Source organism: Mobula hypostoma, chromosome 4, assembly GCF_963921235.1.
Source record: "Mobula hypostoma chromosome 4, sMobHyp1.1, whole genome shotgun sequence".
In the NCBI taxonomy this organism is placed as follows: Eukaryota; Metazoa; Chordata; class Chondrichthyes; order Myliobatiformes; family Myliobatidae; genus Mobula; species Mobula hypostoma.
The window spans coordinates 191,647,146-191,664,641 of NC_086100.1; the positions used below are offsets into that span (position 1 = coordinate 191,647,146).

At 41.4% G+C, this 17,496-nt stretch overlaps 1 long non-coding RNA gene across 1 annotated transcript in view; it reads left to right on the top strand.

Moving 5' to 3' along the window:
* LOC134345010 (uncharacterized) overlaps nucleotides 1-8,968 on the top strand; it is a 21,177-nt gene extending 12,209 nt beyond the window's left edge. Inside the window, exons 2-3 of the long non-coding RNA XR_010017590.1 lie at nucleotides 7,067-7,226; nucleotides 7,809-8,968. This is a non-coding gene — a long non-coding RNA (uncharacterized LOC134345010). The remainder of the gene's footprint in view (nucleotides 1-7,066; nucleotides 7,227-7,808) is intronic.
* The last annotated feature ends 8,528 nt before the right edge of the window (nucleotides 8,969-17,496 follow it).

The following is a 17,496-nucleotide window of genomic DNA, read 5'->3' on the forward strand; positions in this document are numbered from 1 at the left end:
AAGGTAAACCCGAAGGGTTTCTACAAGTATGTTAAGAGTAAAAGGATAGTAAGGGACAAAATTGGTCCCCTAGAAGATCAAAGTGGTCGTCTATGTGTGGAGCCTCATGAGATGGGGAGATCTTAAGCAGTTTTTTTTCATCAGTATTTACTCAGGAAACTGGCATAGTGTATATGGAAGGAAGGGAAACAAGCAGTAGTGTCATGGAACATATAGGGATTAAAGAGGAGGAGGTGCTTGCTGCCTTACAGCGATTAAAGGTAGATAAATCTCCCGGGCCTGACGTGATATTTCCTCGGACATTGAGAGAGACTAGTGCAGAAATTGCAGGGGCCCTGGCAGAAATATTTAAAATGTCCTTAGCCACGGGTGCGGTGCCGGAGGATTGGAGGGTAGGTCATGTTGTTCCGTTGTTTAAAAAAGGCTCCAAAAGTAAATCAGGTAATTACAGGCTGGTGAGCCTGACATCAGTAGTAGGTAAATTATTGGAAAGTGTTCTGAGAGATCGAATATACAAATATTTGGACAGCCAAAGGCTGATTAAGGATAGTCAGCACAGCTTTGTGCGTGGTAGATCGTGTTTCACGAATCTTGTAGAGTTTTTCGAGGAGGTTACCAAGAAAGTAGATGAAGGAAAGGCTGTTGACATTGTCTACATGGACTTCAGTAAGGCCTTTGACAAGGTCTCACATGGGAGGTTAGTTCAGAAGGTTCAGACACTAGGTATCCATGGAGAGGTTGTAAACTGGATTCGAAATTGGCTGTGTGGGAGAAGACAGAGAGTGGTAGTGAATGATTGCTTCTCAGACTGGAGGCCTGTGACTAGTGGTGTGCCTCAGGGATCTATGCTGGGACCATTGTTGTTTGTTGTCTATATCAATGATCTAGATGATAATGTGATAAATTGGATCAGCAAGTTTGCTGATGACACTAAGATTGGAGGCATTGTGGACAGTGAGGAAGGCTTTCCAAGCTTAGAGGGATCTGGACCAACTGGAAAAATGGGCCAGAAAATGGGAGATGGAATTTAATGCAGACAAGTGTGAGGTGTTGCAGTTTGGAAGGACAAATCAAGGTAGGACATACACAGTAAATGGTAGGGCACTGAGGAGTGTGGAGGAACAAAGGGATCTGGGAGTTCAGATACATAACTCTCTGAAAGTGGCGTCACAGGTAGACAGGTTTGTAAAGAAGGCTTTTGGCATTCTGGCATTCATAAATCAAAGTATTGAGTATAGGAGTTGGGACGTTATGGTAAGGTTGTATAAGACACTGGTGAGGCCACATTTGGAGTATTGTGTGCAGTTCTGGTCATCTAACTATAGGGAAGATACAGTAAGATTGAAGGAGTGCAGAGAAGATTTACTAGGATGTTGCCGGGTCTTCAGGAGTTAAGCTACAGAGAAGGATTGAACAGGTTAGGACTTTACTCCTTGGAGTGTAGAAGAATGAGGGGAGATTTGATAGAGGTTTACAAAATTATGAGGAGTATAGACAAAGTAAACGTGAGTAGGCTCTTTCCAGTTAGATTAGGAAAGATAAATACGAGAGGACATGGCTTTAGGGTGAAAGGGGAAAGGTTCAGGAGGAACATTAGGGGGAACTTCTTCACTCAGAGAGTGGTGGGAGTGTGGAACGAGCTGCCATCTGATGTGGTAAATATGGGCTCACTCTTAAGTTTTAAGAATAAATTGGATAGGTACATGGATGGGAGAGGTCTGGAGGATTAGGGACTGGCTGCAGGTCAATGGGACTAGTGGAATAAAGTTTCAGCACAGACTAGAAGGGCCAAATGGCCTGTTTTCTGTGCTATAGTGTTCTATGGTTCTATGGTTCTAAAGAGAGAGAGAGAATGTGTGAGAGAGAGAGAGAGTATGTGAATGTTGCATTTTAACTTTGAAACCCTGGTACTGAGAGCAAGTGAGATTCTGGAGCACAGATATATAAAAGTGGAAGACGAAGAATGAGGAAAATAATAAGACTTTGAGATTGATGTTGAGGCTAAGATACAAAGTATAGTTAGAGAGAAGATACAAACATATTAAATAAGAGCCACAGTCAGCCATGGGAGCTTACTCCACAATTCAAATGGTCAAAGGTGATCTGTTCTTAATCTTCACCGTCATGTTGGTTCACAATGACTCATAGAGTCACAAAGTCATAGAGCAGTACAGAACAGAAATAGGTCCTTCGACCTAAGGTCTGACAAAGTGAACGACCTCGCATTTATACTGTACCCAGCAAATATTTTTAGCCGCTCACTTAATCTAACAAAATCTATTTATAGTCTCTTTCTGTCCTTCACACAAGTTGCATCCTCACGTATTATTGTATCATAAGCAAAGCTATTTAATGAAAATAGTTAAGGTCACAGCACTATCCCATGTAGTACTACACTAGTTGCAAATGCCCGTTGTGAAAATAAACCCTTAACTCAAACGGAGGCTGTACGCTATCTGTGTAAACACAAGAGTCTCTCCTTCCTCAGGAGGTCAAGGTCCCCATTGACCCTCACCATAGAAAACATCCTTTCCAGCTTCATCACAGCTTGGCATAGCAACTGCCCTATCCAAAACCACAAAAAAAAATCACAGAGAGGTTTGGACACAGCTCAATCCACCATGAAAACCAGCCTTCCCTCCATGGATTATGTTTATGCCCCCTATTGCCTTGGGAAAGAAACCAACATAGTCCTTCTAGCTTGGACATTCTCTTCTCTCCTGCCTTCCATCAAGAAGATTCAAAAGCTTGAAAAGACATTCCACAGTGTCTATCCCACTGTTATAAGACTCTGGAAAGGACCTCTTGTACAAACACTTGACCTCACAGTCTACCTTGTCGTTGCCCTTGCTCTTTATTGTCTACCTACGATACATTTTCTGTGTAACTGTAACACTGTATCCTACAATCCACTATTGCCCTTCCCTTCTACTGTCAGTGTACTGTTGTGATGAAATGATCGGTATGGATGGCATGCAAAGCCATCTCTCGAAGCGGAGAGTATCCCTGACACTCTTCACGTCACATGTGTCACAAGCAAAATAATTACCAATTGCACAGTCAGTGGTCACCTTATTAAATACACCTGTACACCTGCTCATTAATGCACATATCTAATCAACCAATCACTTGGCAGCAAAGCAGCGCATAAAAGCATGCAGACATGGTCAAGAGGTTCAGTGGTTATTCAGATGAAACTTCTATAGATGTGCAATAAGAAAGTACTGACTGGTTGCATCACAGCCTGGGAAAGACACACTAATGACCTTGAATAGAAAATCCTACAAAAAGTAATGGATATGGCCCAGTCCATCATGTGTAAAGCCCTCCCTATCAATGAGCACATCAATAAGGAGCACTGTCAAAGGAAAGCACCTTCCTTCATTAAGGACCACCACTATCCAGGCCATGCTCTCTTCTCATCGCTGCCATCAAGAAGGAGGTACAGGAGCCCCGGAACCTACGCCACCAGGTTCAGGAACAGTTACTACCCCTCAACCATCAGGGTCTTGAACCAGCATGGATAACTTCACTCACCGAAACCCTGAACTGTTCCCACAACCTATGGACTCACTTTCAAGGATTCTCCATCTCATGTTCTCGACATTTATTTTCACTGCAACTGTGTGACAATAATAAAACTATTCTTCATAATGTTTTCCCCAGTGTCCCTTCCATTGCTCTGGGATCGTACAGAGTGACCTTTGGGAATCCAAGTTCCCTGCATTCACAGGTTCTGTTTTCTTTATCTGGGTGTATCCTCAAATAACTCTAACAAACTTGCCAAACTTAATTTCCTTTCCATGAAACGCCATGTTGTATGGAGGGGACACTGCACAGGACGGGAAAAAGTTGTAGAGGGCTGCTGGCTCAGCCACTCCATCATGGACACTCGTCTCCCCGAAATTGAGGACTTCTTCAACAGGCGATGCCTCGAGCAGGCGGCATCCATCATTAAGGACCCACATGCCCTCTTCTCATTGCTGCCAACGAGGAACAGGTATAGGAGCCTGAAGACTCAGTGCTTTAAGAAAAGCTTCTTCCCCTCCACCATCAGATTTCTGAATGGACAATTAGCCCATAAACACTACCTCACTATTTACATTCACTTTCTGCAGTACTTATTAACTGTTTAAATATAAATTTCCATTTGTAATTTATAGACTTTTATCTGTTGCCGCAAAGCAACAACACTGTGCAAAATATTTTGTCGCATATATATAGCTCGGATGCCCAGGACCTTTGAACAGTACTGTATTTGTCTATGTGGAGCGGAGAGCGAGTCTGTAAACCTGGCGGGAGCAAAGGATGGTGGGAATGATGAGGGTGGAGTGCCACGGGGGTGGCGGGGGGTGTGGTGACTGGTGGCAGAGAAGAAGTGTCAGGGGGAGGGGGCAGCTTGGATGCAGACACACCCAGCCCTGAGACACCGGGCAAGGTCACTTGATTCCAGACAATGGTTTACTGATCATTTCGGAATGTCTTGCCAGTGCTTCCCACTCCCTACCCTCTCCCTTCCCCTTTTCCCAACCATGATTCCCTTCTCCCTGCCTCCTTCCCACTCTCAGTCCATAATAGAGACCCATATCAGAATCAGGTTTATCATCACTCACATATGTCATGAAATGTGTTTTTTTAGTGGCAACAGTACAGTGCAATACATGATTTTACTACAGTATTGTGCAAAAGTGTTAGCTATCTGTATGTGCCTAAGACTTTTGCACAGTACTGTACGTTAGTGATAATAAACCCGACTCTGATTCATTTTGACTCATTTCGATAAAATTATGCCTTTCCTTGCCTGCTGCTGAACAATAGATCCCAGCTTTATTTTTATGATTATGTCAGGCTCTTATCTCCATCTGTCCTTGGAAAGTGGTGTCATGTTTAGAATTTTCCAGTCTGCTGTGACATTTCTGGAGTCTGGGAAATTTCAGGAGATCATAACCTTTGCATCCATTGTCCTTCATACCCATTGAGTACAGGGGACCTGCTAGTCTTTAGACCTAGCCTCCTTTTAAGTCATCAACCTTCTGATATTTATTTATTGACACACGGCGTGGAGTCGGCCCTTGCAGCCTTCGAGCTGTGCTGGCCAGCAATCCCGTGATTGAACCCTAGCACAGTCACGAGACAATTTACAATGACCGATTAACCTTTGGGATGTGAGCGGGAACCGGAGCAGCCAGAGGAAGCCCACGGGGTCGGGGGGAGAGCGTACATTATCCTCACAGGCAGTGTCGGGAATTGAACCCAGGTCGTGTGTACTGTAAAGCATAGTGCTAACCACTACGCTACCGTACCAGGAGTCTGTGAACCTGCTCAGTGAATAATTGGCAATCCACTCCCAGATATTTCTTAATATTGATGAACTTATACAGAGCCAAATCTCATACAGCATGACAACAAACCTCCCTCCCCCCCAGTATAAAATAAAGTGTCCAGGTATCATTAGCCCTGTCTTTAATAATTAAAAGTGGAAATGCAAGAGATTAAAATTGGTGTAAATTAAATCGAACACAATTGTATTACTCATTCAGGTAATAAAAGCCGATAACACTACAGACTGTAACACGCTCATATACCTAATGCCGTCTTCAGCTCTCTCATCTGTAATTCTCCCCTGGACTGTTATATCAGTAATTCTCTTCAATATATCACTGTCAGTGTACTGTTCCATACATTATTCCATATTTAACAGCCGCATGCATTATTCTGCCATTAGTTCTCATATATTATTCTCTTTTTGCATCCAACTTATTCACAACCCTGTCAATATCTCCCACAAGAATCATTTTGCATTTATATAGCTTCTTTCATGGATTGAGGACATCCCAAAGCACTTTAAGGCTATTGAAGTACTTTTGAATTGCGCTCTTTGCTGTTCTGTGGGAAACAGAGCAGTTAAGCTGTGAACATATTATGCAGTCAGCACAACACAAGTGTTCACAGACAGTTCTGCTCCACGCAGAGCTGTCGCCTCACAGTGCCGGTTGCCCGGGATTGATTCTAACGCCTCCACGTGGCGCCTGCCTGTTCTCCCTGTGAGGCTGGGAGAAACTTGGGCCGCTATCTCTGGCGCGGCAGTGGCTGAGGGGAGGTCTGATTGAGATTTATATGATTATGAGAGGCATAGATAGAGTGGACAGACAATATCTTTCTCCTGTGGTTGAAATATCTTCACCTGTTTAGCCCCCCCAATCAGGGTCATGTGAAGCCATGGGAGGAGGTGGTGGATGGTCGTATGAGCAGCTGGTGCATGTCCCAAGTCCTGGCTATGCCACCACTGACGCCAGGCAGACAATCTCTGAAGAGTATTGATAATGGCTGGGGTCACCCATCTTGTAAAGACACTGACCCAGAAGAAGGCAATGGCAAGCCACTTCAGTAGAAAGATTTGCCAAGAACAATCATGGTCATGTGACCATGATCACCCACGTCTTACGACACAGCAGATAACGAACGATCGAACGAAATGTCTAACACTAGAAAATATGCATTTAAGGTGAGAGGGAGTAAGTTCAAAAGAGATGTGAGGGGCACTTTATTTTTACACAGGAAGTGGAGGGTGCCGAGAATGCACTGGCTGGGGTGGTGGTAGAGGCAGAAACAGTAGGGACTTTTAAGAGGCGTTTAGATAGGCAGATGACTGTGAGGGTAATGGAAGGATATGGACATTGTGTAGGCAGAAGGGATTAGTTTAGTTGGTCATTTGATTACAAATTTAGTAGATTCAACACAACATTGCGGGCCAAATGTCCCTTGCCTGTGCTATACTATTCTACATACTGTGCTTGGACTCTCTTAAAGGTGCTTTGGTTCTGCCCATGTTCCATAAGTCATGCTGGTGGGTAGCTTAGCTGACCGCCACTCTATGTTACCCCTGATGTAGGTTCTGAGGAAGTCAGGAACTGGTTGATGGATACATATAAGAGATTGGAGGGAAGTGGGGGGGGGATGTTTTAGGATTGCTCTGAGAGAGCTAGCAAGGTCTTGATATAGTGAACTCCTTTTGAGTCCAGCAAGATAAATTGTAAGACACCTGTTTTATTTTTATTTATCACAGGACAATTTAAAATGACTAATTAACCTACCAACCGGTACGCCTTTGGACTGGAAGAGGAAAAACTGGAGCATCCGGACGGAACCCATGTGGGCGCTGGGAGAACGTACAAATTCCTTACAGACAGTGACAGGAAAAAATGAATCTCAGGGAAGTATACACAGTACGTACTCTGATAATAATTTACTGTCTTTGACAGTCCACGTTTTGGGTCGAGGCCATTTATCTGGAAAATTAGATAGAGGGTCAGTCCTGCTGAAGGGTCTCGCCCAAAACTTCGACAATTTGCCCTTGTGAAGAGGTGCTGCCTGGCCTGCTGAGTTCCTCCAGCATTTTGTGTGTGTGGCTTGGATTTCCGGCATCTGCAGATTTTCTCTTGCTTGTAGAGAAGAGATAGCTTATATAAAAAGGTAGAGGGGAGAAACATTGGGAATGTTCCCCAGGGACAGAGGAAAGTTAAAGAGAGCATCGCCCAACATGGGTCTCAAACCTGCGACCCTGAGATTAAGAGTCTCATGCTCTACCAACAGATCTTGCCACACTCTTCTTGCACTCACTGGGGAATATATACAGTAAATTTGTAAATTGATAAATAGATTTATTATTGTTGCATAAAACAAGAAAAGTGAAAAAGTATTGTTTTGCATACCGTCAATATTGTTTGTTCATTATGTGCCATGTCATGTGACATAGGGGATCTTGTGCTTTTCGTAACCATGGTTGTTCTTGACAAATTTTTCTACAGATGTGATGTGCCATTACTTTCTTCTGGGCTGTGTCTTCACAAGACGGGTGACCTCAGCCATTATCAATATTCTTCAGAGGTTGTCTGCCTGGCGTCAGTGGTCGCATAACCAGGACCTGTGATCTGCACCATCTGCTCATATGACCATCCACCACCTGCTCCCATGGCCTCACGTGACCCTGATTGGGGGGCTAAGCAGGTGCTACACCTTGCCCAAGGGTGACCTGCAGGGTAGTGGAAGGAAGGATCACCTTACACCTCCTTTGGTAGAGGTGTATCTCCATCCCGCCATCCCTATAACTTCCATATAGATCATCTCATTACAACAGTGCATTGAGGCTGGCCAAGGGGAAACAATCACAGAATGAAGAAATAACGTATAGCAGTTATTGAGAAGGTGCTGTGCAGGTAGACAATGATCCGCAAGGCCGTAATGAGTTAGGTTGTGAGGTTAAGAATCACTCATCAAACCAGGGATTTCAGTCCATTTGTGTGATATGTGTTCACAAGCTTTTGGATCTTCTGCCCAATATGGGAGGGGAAAAGAGAGAATGACTGAGGTTGGACGGGCCCTTGATCACATTGCCTGCTTCCCCGAGCCAGCACAAAGTGTGAACAGAGTCAAAGGAGAGGAGACAGCTTCTCCCCATGGATTGGGCTGTGTTCTCATCTCTGCAATTTCTTGCTGTCTAGGGCAGAATTACTGCAATACCAAGCCATGATGAATCTGGATAAGATGGGTTTTTTTTTGTGAAACAAACTTCCCATGAATTTGGCCAACTTTTTTCCCTTTCTTAAGATACTTCATAAAACATAGATCAAACTTTTAATTATCCTGGATAGTACAAGGCTGAGTATTTAATTTTGTTTTGATAATGATTCTGCAGAACACCTTGGGACATTTTAAATACTTTGATAACGCATGCCAGTCTCTTATGTTCTTGTTGTCAGTCTGTAATTAATCTGCTATGTAACAGATAACGACTCTGTAGATTCTTTTCAATCAGGAAGGTAAACATTTGCATTTTAATTAAATGTTTCCATCATTAATTAACAAGATTTCAATGCCTGCTTCCAATTAATATCAATGATAATATCAAAATCACATAATCATTTTGCTTTTTATATTATTACTTTTAAGGATCTTTCCAGTAACTTTGTGAAATCTGCTTTAACCTGGTTAAACTGTTAACCAGATAAGTGTTAAAAGTTGAGATGACAAAGGTAACAATAAAGATTAGTTTTACTTGTCACATGTACATTGAAGCACACAGTGAAATGTATTGTTTGTGTCAAATCAATTTAGTGAGGATTGTACTAGGGGCAGCCTGGAGAGTGTCGATACACTTCCAGCACCAACATAGCACGCCCTCAACTCACTAAACCTAAGAGGACATCTTTGGAATGTGGGAGGAAATTGGAGCACTTGGAGGAAAACTACGCGGTAATGGGCAGAACGTACAAACTCCTTACAGACAGCGGCAGGAATTGAACCCCAATCTTACAGTTGGCACTGTAAAGCATTACGCTAATTGCTATGCCACATGTTGTACTTGCTCTGACTGTAACCAGACATCTTTATTTTCAATCCTTTTCACTCATTCTCCTACTGAAACTCCTTCTGATAATTAATATAATCACCTCTTCATTTTGATATTAAAATGATGCCCTTACCAATGATTAATAATTCACAAGTATTATTACATGTTGCTCTTAATGATCCATTTTTCATTAATTAACCATAACGGGGGCTGTCAGATTTATAAGTAATATTAACATATCAAAACTATACATTATTAATGATAAAAATCTTTATTAATACTAATTGTATCCATATGCCAAAGATTTTCCGTTTCTGCAGGCAAAATGGATGAAATTGAAATCCTCAAAAGATCAGTGAGTTTCTCCAGAATTTAATATGGAGTTTAACATCCATAGCCACAGATTCATCAGTGATGCTGATTACTGAACACTGGGATCAAAATGGATCACCGAAAACATTAACACTTTTTCAAAGCCTAACTTAAGCATGTGGAACTTGACTTAATCAACTCATGGAGTGAATGAAGAAGGAATATTGGTCTTGTTGAAGAGTCTAAGTCTGAAAGATCGACTGTTTATTCATTTCCATAGATGCTGCCTGACCTGCTGAGGTCCTCCAGCATTTTGTGTGTGTTACTCTGGATTTCCAGCATCTGCAGAATGTCTTATATTTATTCTTGTTGAGTTGGATGGCACACGTTGGAATTATAACTTCAATGATTCAATGCACTAAGAGTGCAATCGAAAAATAGGAGATTAAATTTTCAAAAGCCTCCGCCAGAGATGGTCCCAGTTCTCGCTACAAAAGAAGGAGAGTTGGGCAGGGGGCTAGCAACCCCATCCCATTAAAAACCCAGAGCTAGAGAAACGCTAATAAAAAAATCCAAATCCTCATCCCTGGGAAAGGAAGGATCTTTGCCCAGAAGACAGCTGAAGCTTTGAGGTGAACGTAGAAATCACGGGGCCAATCAACGTTCTGCCCAAGACAGAGGACTCCGGTGAGCTGCTGCCAGTGGCTTATTCCCCAGTAGGAGTGAGGGGCTAAAGAAGAAGAAGAGATTTACAAATAACCTAAAAATTGTTTTATTTTATTTTATTTTTAATTTATTGAGATACAGCACAGAGCAGGCCCTTCTGGTCCAAGGATCCACGCCACCTAGCAACCTCTGATTTAATCCTAGCCTAATTACAGGACAATTTACGATGACCAATTAATCTACCACCCAGTATATCTTTGGATTGTAGGAGAAAACTGGAGTACCCGGAGGAAAGCCACATGGTCACACTCCTTACAGGTTCCTGCGGGAATTGAACCCTAGTCACCGGTTCTGTAAAGCTTTGTGTTACCCATTGTGCTAACGTGCTATCCGCGAGCATGTTCAGAGTCAAGCAGCGTCTGTGGAGGGATGAACAGAATTAAGATGTCAGAGGCACGAGTGACTAGAGATGCTAGAATCTGGAGCCAAAAGAAAAAAAAAAGACTGCTGGATGAACTCAGTAGGTGAAGCAATATATGGAAAGGGAAATAGACAATTGGTATTTTGTGTCAAGTCCCTTCATCTGGACTGAAAGAGTAGAGTTCAAAGTTCAAAGTAAATTTATTATCAAAGTATGCATTTGTCACCATATAGTGTGAGCACGTGGCCAAGTGGTTAAGGCAATGGACTAGCTACCTGAAGGTCATGAGTTCAAGCCCCAGCCGAGGGAACGTGATGTGTTCTTGAGTAAGTCACTTAATTACACATTGCTCTGCGACGGCATTGGTGCCAAGCTGTATGGGTCCTAATGCCCTTCCCTTGGACAACATTGGGAGACTTGCAGCATGGGCAACTGCTCGTCTTCCATACAACCTTGCCCAGGTCTGTGCCCTGGAGAGTGAAGACTTTCCAGGCGCAGATCCATGGTCTCGCAAGACTAGTGGATGCCTTGAAGTGCCCTGAGATACATTTTCTTACAAACATTGTTGAGACTGACTGTCACTGGAGAAACTGGAGAAGTTGTAGATATGGAAGTCTTTATTCATCATGACAAATAGATATTCTCTTGAAGAGGATCTTGGTAGGGTCCCCCAACCTCAACATACATCAGATTCTTATACCCTTAGCAAACAGCAGGTAACGGTAAGTGCTTCAACATAATGTCAATAACTACAATGACATTGTTTACCTCAATTCTTTGGGTTGACAAATTGTTCCTTTGAGGTACATATTTACAGTGGAAGCACTTTGTAGTTGGTAAGACACCTCTGAAGATTCAAATGTCTCTGCTGGGAGAAACTAATTAACACAGATATTTGAAAAGTTCTGAGGAAAGAGAGCCAGGTGCCCATCTATTGATAGAGCTATGTGATTGCATCAGTCTGGTCAATAAGCTTCCCTGAACTTGTTTACAATGGTGAAAATCACTTAAAGCCGCAGTTGCCTGGATTGATGTAGGCCAATTAACACAGCCTCATTGTCTTAACATTTGGCTGATGCAAGCGCCACATGGTCACCATTTTGAAAGCCATATCTCATAGTCTTTGTTCCACAGGGAGTATTGTTTATTGGCAAAGGCCTGCTTTTAACTTCAATTTACTGCTTACAATTTACAATTTACATTAAGAACTGAAGACTGTTTTTTGTTTGAATTAATATCTGCTATATTAACATAACTCCAGAAAACTCCCTAAGAGCTTTCACAGGAAAACAAAGAAATACAATAGAATCAATCAAAAACTACGCACAAAGACAGAGAAACAACCAATGTGCAAAAGAAGACAAACTGTGCAAATAGAAAATAAATAATAACCACAATATACTTTCAGAAGAGCAGAAATGATGCCACAAGGGTATGAAAGGATGTAAAGAACAACTAATAATAGATTCTGTAATTCTAAATCAAGCCCAGAGAAAAAGCAGAAATCTTTCATGTTGTTATATTACCAAAGAGCATTTGATCTAGTTCTATACTCATGGTTAATAAAAGCTCTTAATATATATCAACTTCACCCAACACTTGTGAAATTCCTGCAACATCTGATGAAGCGCTGGTGTACTATAATCACCCTATTTGTTAAAAACCAAAAAAGAATAACCACCATTATCAAAATACACCGAGGCATTGTCCAGGGCGACTCTCTAAGTCCACTGTGGTTCTGTCTAGCTTTAAACCCGCTCTCTAATTTACTCAATTGGTTGAAAATAGGCTATCAAATCAGAGACATCCTAACGAATTATACTTTGACACACCTTCCATGCATGGATGATTTGAAATTATACACTCTTTCATCTGTAAAGCTAAAGCAATTAATTCAAATAGTAGAACTATTTTCTAAAGATATAAACATGACCTTTGGTCTAGATACATGCAGAGCATTAAACATAAAGAAAGGTGCAATGGAGCTAATAGAATATAAAACAGAGCAGCAGGGTACAATATAACTGGTGGATTTACATGAAACATATAAGTATCAACAAGCAAAGAAAATAGATCATATTGCGATAAAGGGAAAAAACTTAAACAAAATTTACTTCCGGGCTGAAGAAACTCTGCCAGAGTTCAATAGCAAAAATATAACAAAGGCAATAAACACTTTCACTATACCCATATTAACATATTCTTTTGGCATCCGAAACCGATCTGGAAAATTTACAAAGAAAATAAAAAATTAAATGACAAAGTAGACTCAACTGCACTTACATTAACACTACCTAGGACAGAAGGAAGAAGGGAAATAGTAGACATTTTTAAAAATTATATTATAGTCAGATAAAACAGCTAAGGCAGGGATTCCCAAACTTTTTTAAGCCATGGACCGATACCATTAAACAAGGGGTCCATAGAACCCAGGCTAGGAACCCCTGGTTCGAGGATATCTTCGTATGAATGACAACAGGATTCAGCGCTCCACATGAGCACGTGCAATTCTGAGAAGTACACACCACGAAAGTTAAATGAAACCACAGCCCAGAAAAATGAAGAAATAATCACTACAGAAGAAAAAGTTAACCAATGGAAGAGCATGGCCCTTCATGGAAGAAAACCCCATGATCTGAACAGACTAGATGTTAACAAGGAATTTTTGAACACGTGGCTCACAGTTAGAGACCTCTTCCTAGAAACGGAAGGATTCTTTATGGCAACACAAAAGAATTATCGAAAATACATAATAAAAGACCAAAAGATTCAAGGCGATAACTGTAGAAAACACAGAGAGAAACCAGAAACAGGATCCTGCAGCAGTTTAACTCAGTCTGATTCCTTACACAGTACAGTCAAGTGACTAACATCATGCACCGAAATCTTGCTTTAAAATACAAGCTCATAAAAGAAACCATAACTTACTATAAATGCAAGCCTGATCCAGTTGTATAGTCAGAGTCCCACAAATTATATTACATCTGATCAAATATTACAGATAGCGCATCCATAATTACCGTCCAGACATAGCAAATTGGGGTGGGGGGGGGTGAAGGCAGGGGATACAACAAGTTGGTGCCAGTGAACTGTGGTTCTCAGGGTTGTATATGGTGACATACATGTACTTCGCTATAATATTATAGGATAAAAAAGCGAGAACAACTAATTAATAGACATAGCCATTCCAAACACTAAGTGAAAAACATCAGAAGTAAGCTGAATTAGAAGAGGAAATTGGAAGACTATGGTACAGGAACATGGTATACATTGTCCCCATAGTAATACATACAGCTGGTATCATCCCAAATTCACTACACAATAACATTACACAATTAGGCCTACACAGCAATGTTTACGTAAATCTCCAGAAAGTCACAAAACTAAACACATTAGTGTAGTCCAAAAGTTCCTAGCATTTGACAAATGAGCATGCTTGGCTATGCCTGTACCTCAGGTTTTACCAGCTTGAGCTGGGAAAAAAATAAATAGTAAATAAACGATACAAAGAAAATAAGTTGTAGAATCCTTGAAAATAAGTCCATAGGTTATGGAATCAGTTGAGTGTTGAGGTGAAGTGACTGGTATAAAAAGGTGAGGGAAAGTGGTGGGATAAGTGATTGGTGGATCCAGGTGAGAAGGTGTGATGGGCAGGTGAAGGAACACAGATTGGAAGTAGCAACAGAGGCTGAGATTAATAGGTGGAGGCTACAAGAAGCTTGGTTACCCTTTGGCGGTGTTGGGAAATAATCCTTTGACAGTTGAACTTTGACAGTCAGAACTGCACTGTAGTATCAAAAAAGTCTCCAAAAGGATTGCAGATTCTGAAAATCGACAATTAAATTTATGCAAAACATCGGCAGATAAAGCTGTACCTGTTGGGTGGGAAAGAGAGAGAAAGAGTTAGTAACACATCTAGTCAAAGAACCTGTTCATGTGAGGTTTCTTCAACCTGAAATATTGATTCTCTCTCCATGGATACTGCGTTGCCTGCTGAGTGTTTCCAATATTTTCAGTTTTTTTTAAAACTTCAGGTGTCCAGTATCTGCAGTTTTTTTTTTAAACTACACTTGGCTTTCAATCTTCCAGGAGTTTTAACTCCTCCATCACTTGTGGCAGTCTGTGTGAATTTTCCATGTTTTGTGGCATCTTGCAGATGAAGATAATGCCATCAAAGTTCAATATAAATTCATTATCAAAGTACATTTGTGTCACCACCTACCACCCTGAGATTCATTTTCTTGCAGACATTCACAGTAAAACAAAGAAATGCAACAGAGTCAATGAAAAACATAGGACACTCAAAGCAGCTGCGCAGGTTGACTCTGTGGTTAAGAAGGCATATGGTGCATTGACCTTCATCAATCATGGAATTGAATTTAGGAGCCAAGAGGTAATGTTGCAGCTATACAGGACCCTGGTCAGACCACACTTAGAGTACTGTGTTCAGTTCTGGTCGCCTCATTACAGGAAGGATGTGGAAACCATAGAAAGGGTGCAGAGGAGATTTACAGGGATGTTACCTGGATAGGGCAGCATGCCTTATGAGAATAGGTTGAGTGAACTCGGCCTTTTCTCCTTGGAGTGATGGAGGATGAGAGGTGACCTGACAGAGGTGTATAAGATAATGAGAGGCATTGATCATGTGGATAGTCAGAGGCTTTTTCCCAGGGCTGAAATGGTTGCCACAAGAGGACACAGGTTTAAGATGCTGGGGAGTAGGTACAGAGGAGATGTCAGGGGTAAGTGTTTTACTCAGAGAGTAGTGAGTGCGTGCAATGGGCTGCTGGCAACGGTGGTGGAGGCGGATGTGACAGGGTCTTTTAGGAGACTTTTAGATAGGTACATGGAGCTTAGTAAAATAGAGGGCTATGGGTAAGCCTAGTAATTTCTAAGGTAGGGACATGTTCGGCACAACTCTGTGGGCCGAAGGGCCTGTATTGTGCTGTAGGTTTTCTATGTTTCTATGCCTACTTACAAAGACTGACAGACAGCTAATTTGCAAAAGGTGAACTGTGCAAATACAAAAAAATATAGAAAAATAATAATAAATAAATAGTGAATAAATAACACTGAGAATATGAATTATAGAGTCCTTGAAACTGTGTCCATAGGTTGTGGAATATTGAGGTGAGTGAAGTTATCCACACTGGTTCAGGAGCGTGATGGTTGAAGGGTAATAACTGTTTCTAAACCTGGTGGTGTGGGACCTTCTTCCTGATGGAAGCAGTGAGAAAAGAGGACGTTTTGGAAGGTGGGGTCCTTGGTAATGGATGCTGCTTTCCTGTGGCAATGCTCCTTGGAGATGTTCAGAGGTGGGGAGAGCTATTGTGTGTTTCCTTAAAAAAGATCATTATTTCATTCTCTTTTACATGTGTACTGGAAATGACATTAAACATTCTTGAGCTGGGGAAGAGGAGTCACTTAAAGTACATGAAGTAGGGACTAACCTGCAACATTAAATGCCTGGATGAAACTTGCTTAGGCAGCGAGACCGATAAAAAACAGACATGTGTTTATGTTAATTGGTAGAGTGACTGGATGAGAAAAACATATTTTATCTGAAGAATAATTTGTGGGTTTTGAATTCACTGCCACAAAAGGGATGAAAGTTTTGTCAATATTTAGAAGTTATCTGAATCAGTAACTTTCAGGGCTCTAGGCTAAGACCCAGGAACTGAGTGCAACCTAAATAGCTCCATGACACTGGCATGGATATGATGGGCCAAATGGTCTCACTCTGAGCTGTGAATCTATGAATTATTATGAAGAGGAATATTGGTACTAAAACCTCAGTAATCCTGAACTGCAGGGTGGCATGAGTGATTTTGTGAAAGACTAGGATCATTCTGTATACTTCTGTGAAATGTAGGACTCCCAGATCTGTGACCTGTGTCTTAGTGTACAGGATGCTCAACATTTATGTAAAAGGCCATGGACTCAGGGAGATGACCATGAAGAAAGTTAATCCAGAATTTTTTTACAGCACCAAGACATTGCTGTTGAATGTTGTGATGATAAAGTCAACAATCTCAGGTGGATATAGAATATACTATGACCCAGGAACTTCAAAGGACATTATAATTTATGGTCCAGAAATTCTGGGCACAGATACTGAACACCATTAAATAACAAAATTATCACCATGGATGCTGATTTTCTCCAAAAAAAACCCCTTTTTTTTAACAGCATCTTATCAAATGCCTTCTGGAAATCTATGTATACTACATTTACTAGCTCCTCTTTATCTAGCACATGTGTAACAGTTAAGACAATTCCTTTACAGGTCAGGGAATTGGAGTTTAGAGTTCAATTCCAGAGTCCGCTGCTTCCTGTGGCCTCTTGGGTTTCCTTTGGATGCTCTGGTTTCCTCCCACAGTCTAATGACGTACCAGTTAGTGGGTTAATTGGACAGTGTTAATTGCCCTGTGATTAGGCTTGGGTTAAATGGGTGGATTGGTGAGTGGTGTAACTTGGTCTAACATGAAACTGTTCTGCATTGTATCTTTAAATAAATAAAATAAATATTTCCAAGAACTCCAATAAATTGGTCAAATGTGACTTCCTTTTCACAAAACTATGCCGAATTTGCCTGATTGCATTGAATAAGTCCCAATGTGTTCAACAAAAGTTTCTATTGCTTTCCCCTAGGTCTATGCTAAACTGGCCTGTTGCTTCCTTCACATGGTACCTTATCAAATGCCTTCTGGAAATCCAAGTATACTACATCTACTAGTCCCCCTTTATC